Source organism: Acomys minous (genome assembly GCF_964271855.1).
Source record: "Acomys minous genome assembly, chromosome: 1".
Lineage (NCBI taxonomy): Eukaryota > Metazoa > Chordata > Mammalia > Rodentia > Muridae > Acomys > Acomys minous.
In genome coordinates this window covers 71,534,077-71,540,076 of record NC_140483.1, presented here as the reverse complement: position 1 = coordinate 71,540,076, position 6,000 = coordinate 71,534,077, and positions in this window count along the sequence as shown.

Here is a 6,000-nt window from a genome sequence, read left to right as displayed (position 1 = left end):
CCTCTCCCTGTGTGTGTGTGTGTGTGTGTGTGCATGCATGAGTGAGTGAGCAATATAACTAGGTAAATGAGCACACACATGCATGCATGTGTGTGGAGGCCAAAATAACTTTGAATGTCATCTCTCAGGCATCCTCTCCCCTTTAATTTTTGAGACAGTGTTCCTCATTGGCTTGTTACTCACACAGTAAGCCTGGCTGGCTCACCAGGGATCTGCCTGTCCACCTCTCCAGTCCTGGGATTATACATGCCTGCCACCATGGAACCCAGTGACCTAACTCATCATACCCTCATGCTTATGAAACTAGCACTTTACCAGCTGAGCTAGATCCTGCACCCGGAACACATTTTCAAGTCATTTGCACAACTAAGAGCTAAGCTTATTCTTGTGCATTCAGGACATGATGGGAGCCATCCAACATGATGTATTAGTGAGCAGTTCTTTAGCTAAAGGTGCTATGCAGCAGCAGAGTACATGAGTTGATCAGATTTTTTGAATATATGCATGTTGCCTTTTCCTAAGCATGCACTAAATTAAAACAGGGTTTCCATGAGAAATGCAAGTCACTGTTTTCTCAGCAAATAACACTACAAAAATGGTACATTTATGTTTAGGTGTGCACATTTATACTAGCACGGACTTTGTGGATAAAGCTGTTTGTATAACAAAATTAAACTAGATAAGAATGCTGTTTGTGATTTTTCAGGGCAATGAGATGGGTGAGATGTTGGAGAGATACATTCTGAATTCTTTGCATGTGAAATGTGGGAACCAAAGAAATTTTACTCTGGGTTCTCAGATAAGCATACCTTGGAAATTTTAAAATATAAACCCAGAGAAGATGAAAGATATCACCTGCCCCCCTTTCTGAAGAGAGAGGGACAGAGAATCTGGGAATGAGAATGGCTGTAAGCTGCTTTCCTGTTTCCACATCAAAGCTGATGGGCCTTGGCATAAGACCCTGCTGCCAATCACCTGTCAGCAGCTGTGCAGCCTCATGGGATAAAGTGCCCCATCCTTCTGCTCTGACAGCAAACCAGTAGACACGCAGAATCATGGGATAAGGAGGCAGGGAGTGAGTATGAATGAGGAAAAACAGTGAAAGTGATGACTTTGCTATGCCACCTCCTCTTTGTTCCATTAGTGCCTTTAAAAATACATACAGGGCCTGGACCCCCAGGGCTTGTTGGCCACCCAGTCTAACTTATTTTAAAATGTACACACAAAGGCTAGATCATTGGGGTTAACTTGTCAGATGTGTACTGTATCTGGAGAATTCCAGAGGATTAAAGAAGCCTGATTTAGAAAGCAATGTAGACAACATTTGAAAAATGACAGTCAAGGTTGTCCTCTGTCACCCACACAAATACATTTCCATGCAATGAAAAAACAGATAGCATCTTCAACAAATGGTGCTGATCTAGCCTGATGTCTATGTGTAGAAAAATGCAAATACATCCATATGTATCACCCTGCACAAAACTAAAATCCAAGTGGATTAAAAAACTCAACTTAAAACCTAAACACTAAATCTGTTAGAAGAAAAAGTGGAGAAGAGCTTTGAACTCTTTGGCATAGGAGACAACTTCCTGAACAAAAAACTAACAGCTCAGAGTCGAAGATCAACAATTAATAAATGAGACCTCAGCCGGGCATGGTGGCACACGCCTTTAATCCCAGCACTCGGGAGGCAGAGGCTGGCAGATAGTTGTGAGTTCGAGGCCAGCCTGGTCTACAAAGTGAGTCCAGGATGGCTAACACTAACACAGAGAGACCCTGTCTCGAAAAACCAAAAAAAAATAAAATAAAATAAAAATATATGAGACCTCATAAAATTGAAAAGCTTCTGTAAGGCAAAGAACACTGTCAACAGAACAAAACAGTAGCCTACAAAACATGAGCTATTCTCCAATCCTACATCTGAGAAAGGGCTAATACCCAAACTCTATAAAGAACACAAGATATTAAACACCACCAAGCCAAGTATTCCAATTAAAAATTGGGGTACAGAACTAAGCAGAGCATTCTCACCAGAGGAATATAAAATGGCTGAGAAATATTTAAAGAAATGCCCTGATGTCCTTAGTCATCAGGGAAATGCAAATCAAAACAACTCTGAGATTCGATCTTACACCTATCAGAATGGCACATGCTGGTGAGGTTGTGGAAAAAGGGGAACACTCCTCAATTGCTGGTGGGAGTGCAAACTTGTACAACTACTTCAGAAATCAATCAGGCACTATTTCAGGAAATTGGGAATAATGCTACCTAAAGACCCAGCTATACCACTACTGGGCATATACCTGAAAGATGCTCTACCATACTACAAGGGTATTTGCTCAACTTTGTTCATAGAAGCTTTAATCATAATAGCCAGTATCTGGAAACAACCTAGATGTCCTTCCACTGAAGAATGGATAAAGAAACTATGGTTCATTTACCCAATGGAATACTATTCAGCTCTCAAAAACAATGAAATCTTGAAATTTGCAGGTGGAACTAGAGAAAGTCATTCGGAATGAGGTAACTCAGACCCAGAAAGACACACCTGGCAGATTCTCACTCATAAGCTGATGTTAGGCACTTAATTCAGGTTAACCACATTACAATACAGAAACTGATGTGTCAACCAAGGTCCGTGTATGATGTGGACCTCGACCTCCTGCTCAGATGTAGTAGATAGGCAGCACAGTCTCTGTGTGGGCCCCACAATATGGGGAGTAGCCATGGACTGGCTGGGACTCGGGCCTCCTAATTTTGTTCACTTCCAGCCTGGTAGGGTGGCCTTGTCAGGCTACAGAGGAAGAGGTTACAGGTAGTACAGAGGACACTGGATAAGCTGAGGTCAGATGTTAAGGGAGAAGTGCTTCCTTTTCTAAGGACCAGGAGAGGAAGGGAAAGGGGATAAGGGAGGGGATGCAATCAGGAGGTGATGAGGGAGAGGGTGGGATCAGGAGTTGAAGAAGAGGGGGCTTCAATTGGGATGTAAAGAATTCAAACTGCAGAACAAGCGGGTAACTAATATTGTTAATCCCACTACATGGGACTAGGTCTGAGACTGGCTGAGATACAAAGTATGTATAGACAAGGCTTCATGTTGGTCATACACTCTCTGTGACTTATAATTAGAGGCCATTCTTAGTATTACATGAAGGAAGATTTGCAGATGTCTTATTTCTGCTCATACAATAAACAGATAACCAGCCTTAATTGCTCTGTGCATCCTGCACACCTCATACAATCACAATGTTAGAATTGTATAATGCTTATGAGAAATTATGTTTTCAGAACAAAAGAACTAGACACTGAAGCTGGATCAGACATGACAAGATTCACTCTTCCCAGCAAGCTGGATGCTAACATCCTCCACCCTCCATGTTCCAACCCCAGGCGTCTCAGTTCCTGTTACCCAACAAAGCAGAACAGCTTCCAAGACATCACTGTAGAAAGCTTCTGATTCCAATTCGTCCAGGATATTAGACTGTCCCACACTGGACTCCTATTAGGCCAGGAATTTCACAACATTTGGAAAATGGGCCACAGTGCTATCCCTGGCTTACTTAATCATTTTCCCCATTTTTTTTTAATATTTTTATTTTTGGGCCCCTTCAAAGATATTATTCTCCCTAAACCAGCCCAAAGAAACCTTAAGAGAATGATGTCGCATTTCCTCTAAGGAGAGTGAGGTGAGAAATATAGAGGGAGGATAGAACAAAAGGTAGATTATTGAATCTATTCCTCATCTCAGGCCCTTAATTGTTACTCACATATAAGGTTGTTTTTAATTCAATGTTATAGAATTTTGTATATTGATGCAAATCATGATCATGTCAAGTACTAGTCTAATTTTATCACAAGAATATATATTCTAGGTCTAATAGATAGGTATGATTCTATAGATATATATAAGGCAAAATAGTTAAATAAGGTCTTCAAAGGCCTCAGAGACCTACAGAATATGATGGCATTTAAAGATGATTTTATTATTCTAAATATTCTTTGACAACAAGACAAGTTAACTCCTGGCATCACTCAGCGTGCCTCGAAGAAGATCATGACCATCAAAGAACCTCCTAATGGAGTTGTCTTCAAATGTAGCAAACCAGCCATGGAGCAAAATGTCCTTGATTCTGCCACAAACAGAACTCTGCCTAAAAATAGGCAAGTTTAGATGCAGGCAGAGTCAATGGCTGAATGCTGCCAAGACAGGGTAGGCAAGTCCTCAATAGTTTCTGCTTCACAAATATGTATGTCAGGTATATTGGGCCAGCAGGCTGAAGATGATGCTCCAACATTATAGAGAATGTTGGGTGACTGTTCAGGCTGTAAACTGTCTCAGTCATTTTTTTAATTTTAGAAGGTGCTAACTTGTACTTCCAGTTCACTTGGATATTTTAGTTTTATTCCTTCTCAAGTCTCTGATGGGCTTGAAGACAAGATAGTTTAGTCTTACAATTAAACTTAGTAGGTTGGGTGTTGAGAGGTTTTTAGATCAAGATAGACGTTTTAAGTTAATAGAGATTAGATATGAGAGATATTGACCTTCATTCAGAAATTTGGACCCATTTTTCTGAGATAGCACCAGATAGATTTCCAAAGTGGTTGTACTAGTTTGCATTCCCACCAGCAATGAAGGAGTGTTCCTCTCTCCCCACATCCTCGCCAGCATGTGGTGTCGCTTGAATTTTTGATCTTAGCCATTCTGATGGGTGTAAGATGGAATCTCAGAGTTGTTTTGATTTGCATTTCCCTGATGACTAAGGAGGCTGAGCATTTCTTTAAGTGTTTCTCAGCCATTTGATATTCCTCTGTTGAGAATTCTCTGTTTAGTTCCATGCTCCATTTCTCGATTGGGTTATTTGGTTTGGTGGTATTTAATTTCTTGAGTTCCTTATATATTTTGGATATTAGACCTTTGTCAGACGTAGGGTTGGTGAAGATCTTTTCCCAGTCTGTAGACTGTCGCTTTGTTCTCTTGACAGTGTCTCCTGCCTTACAGAAGCTTCTCAGCCTCATGAGGTCCCATTTATTAATTGTTGACATTAATGTCTGGGCTGTTGGTGTTCTGTTCAGGAAGTTGTCTCCTGTGCCAATATGTTCCAAGCTCTTTCCCATTTTTTCTTCTAAGTGACTTAGTGTCTCTGGTTTTATGTTGAGGTCTTTAATCCACTTGGATTTGAGTTTTGTACAAGGTGACAAATATGGGTCCAGTTGCATTTTTTTACACATAGACATATCTGGTGCTATCTCAGAAAAATGGGAATAGGGCTTCCTCAAGACCCAGCTATTCCACTCCTTGGAATATACCCAGAAGATGCTCCAGCACACAACAAGAAAATTTGCTCAACCATGTTCATAGCAGCCTTATTCATAATAGCCAGAACATGGAAACAGCCGAAGTGTCCCTCAATAGAAGAATGGATAAAGAAACTGTGGTACATATACACTATGGAATACTATTCAGCTATTAAAAACAAGGACTTCCCGAAATTTGTGGATAAATGGATTGAGCTAGAAATGATCATAATGAGTGAGTTAACCCAGAAGCAGAAAGACTCAAATGGTATATACTCACTTATATCTGCATATTAGCCCAAGGGGCATGTCCCACGAAAGCCTTCACTTACCAGGAAACTGAGACAGAGGAGAGGACATTCTAGTGGGATTCTAGATGAGAGAATCATGGGAGAAAGGCAAAGTAGAAGGACCCAGAGGGTCCTAGAAGCCTACAAGTAGAACATTATGATAGGCAGATTTGGGCATAGGGGTCCTGCTCAAACTAAGGCACCAGCCAAGGACAATACAGGCGGTAAACCTTAAACCCCTACCCAGATCTAGCCAATGGTCAGAACACTCTCCACAGTAGAGTGGAGAGTGGGATATTACTTTCTCACATACTCTGGTGCCTCACCTTTGACCATGTCCCCTGGAGGGGGAGACCTGATGGCACTCAGAGGAAGGACAGCAGGTTACCAAGAGGAGACTTGATACCCTATGAAC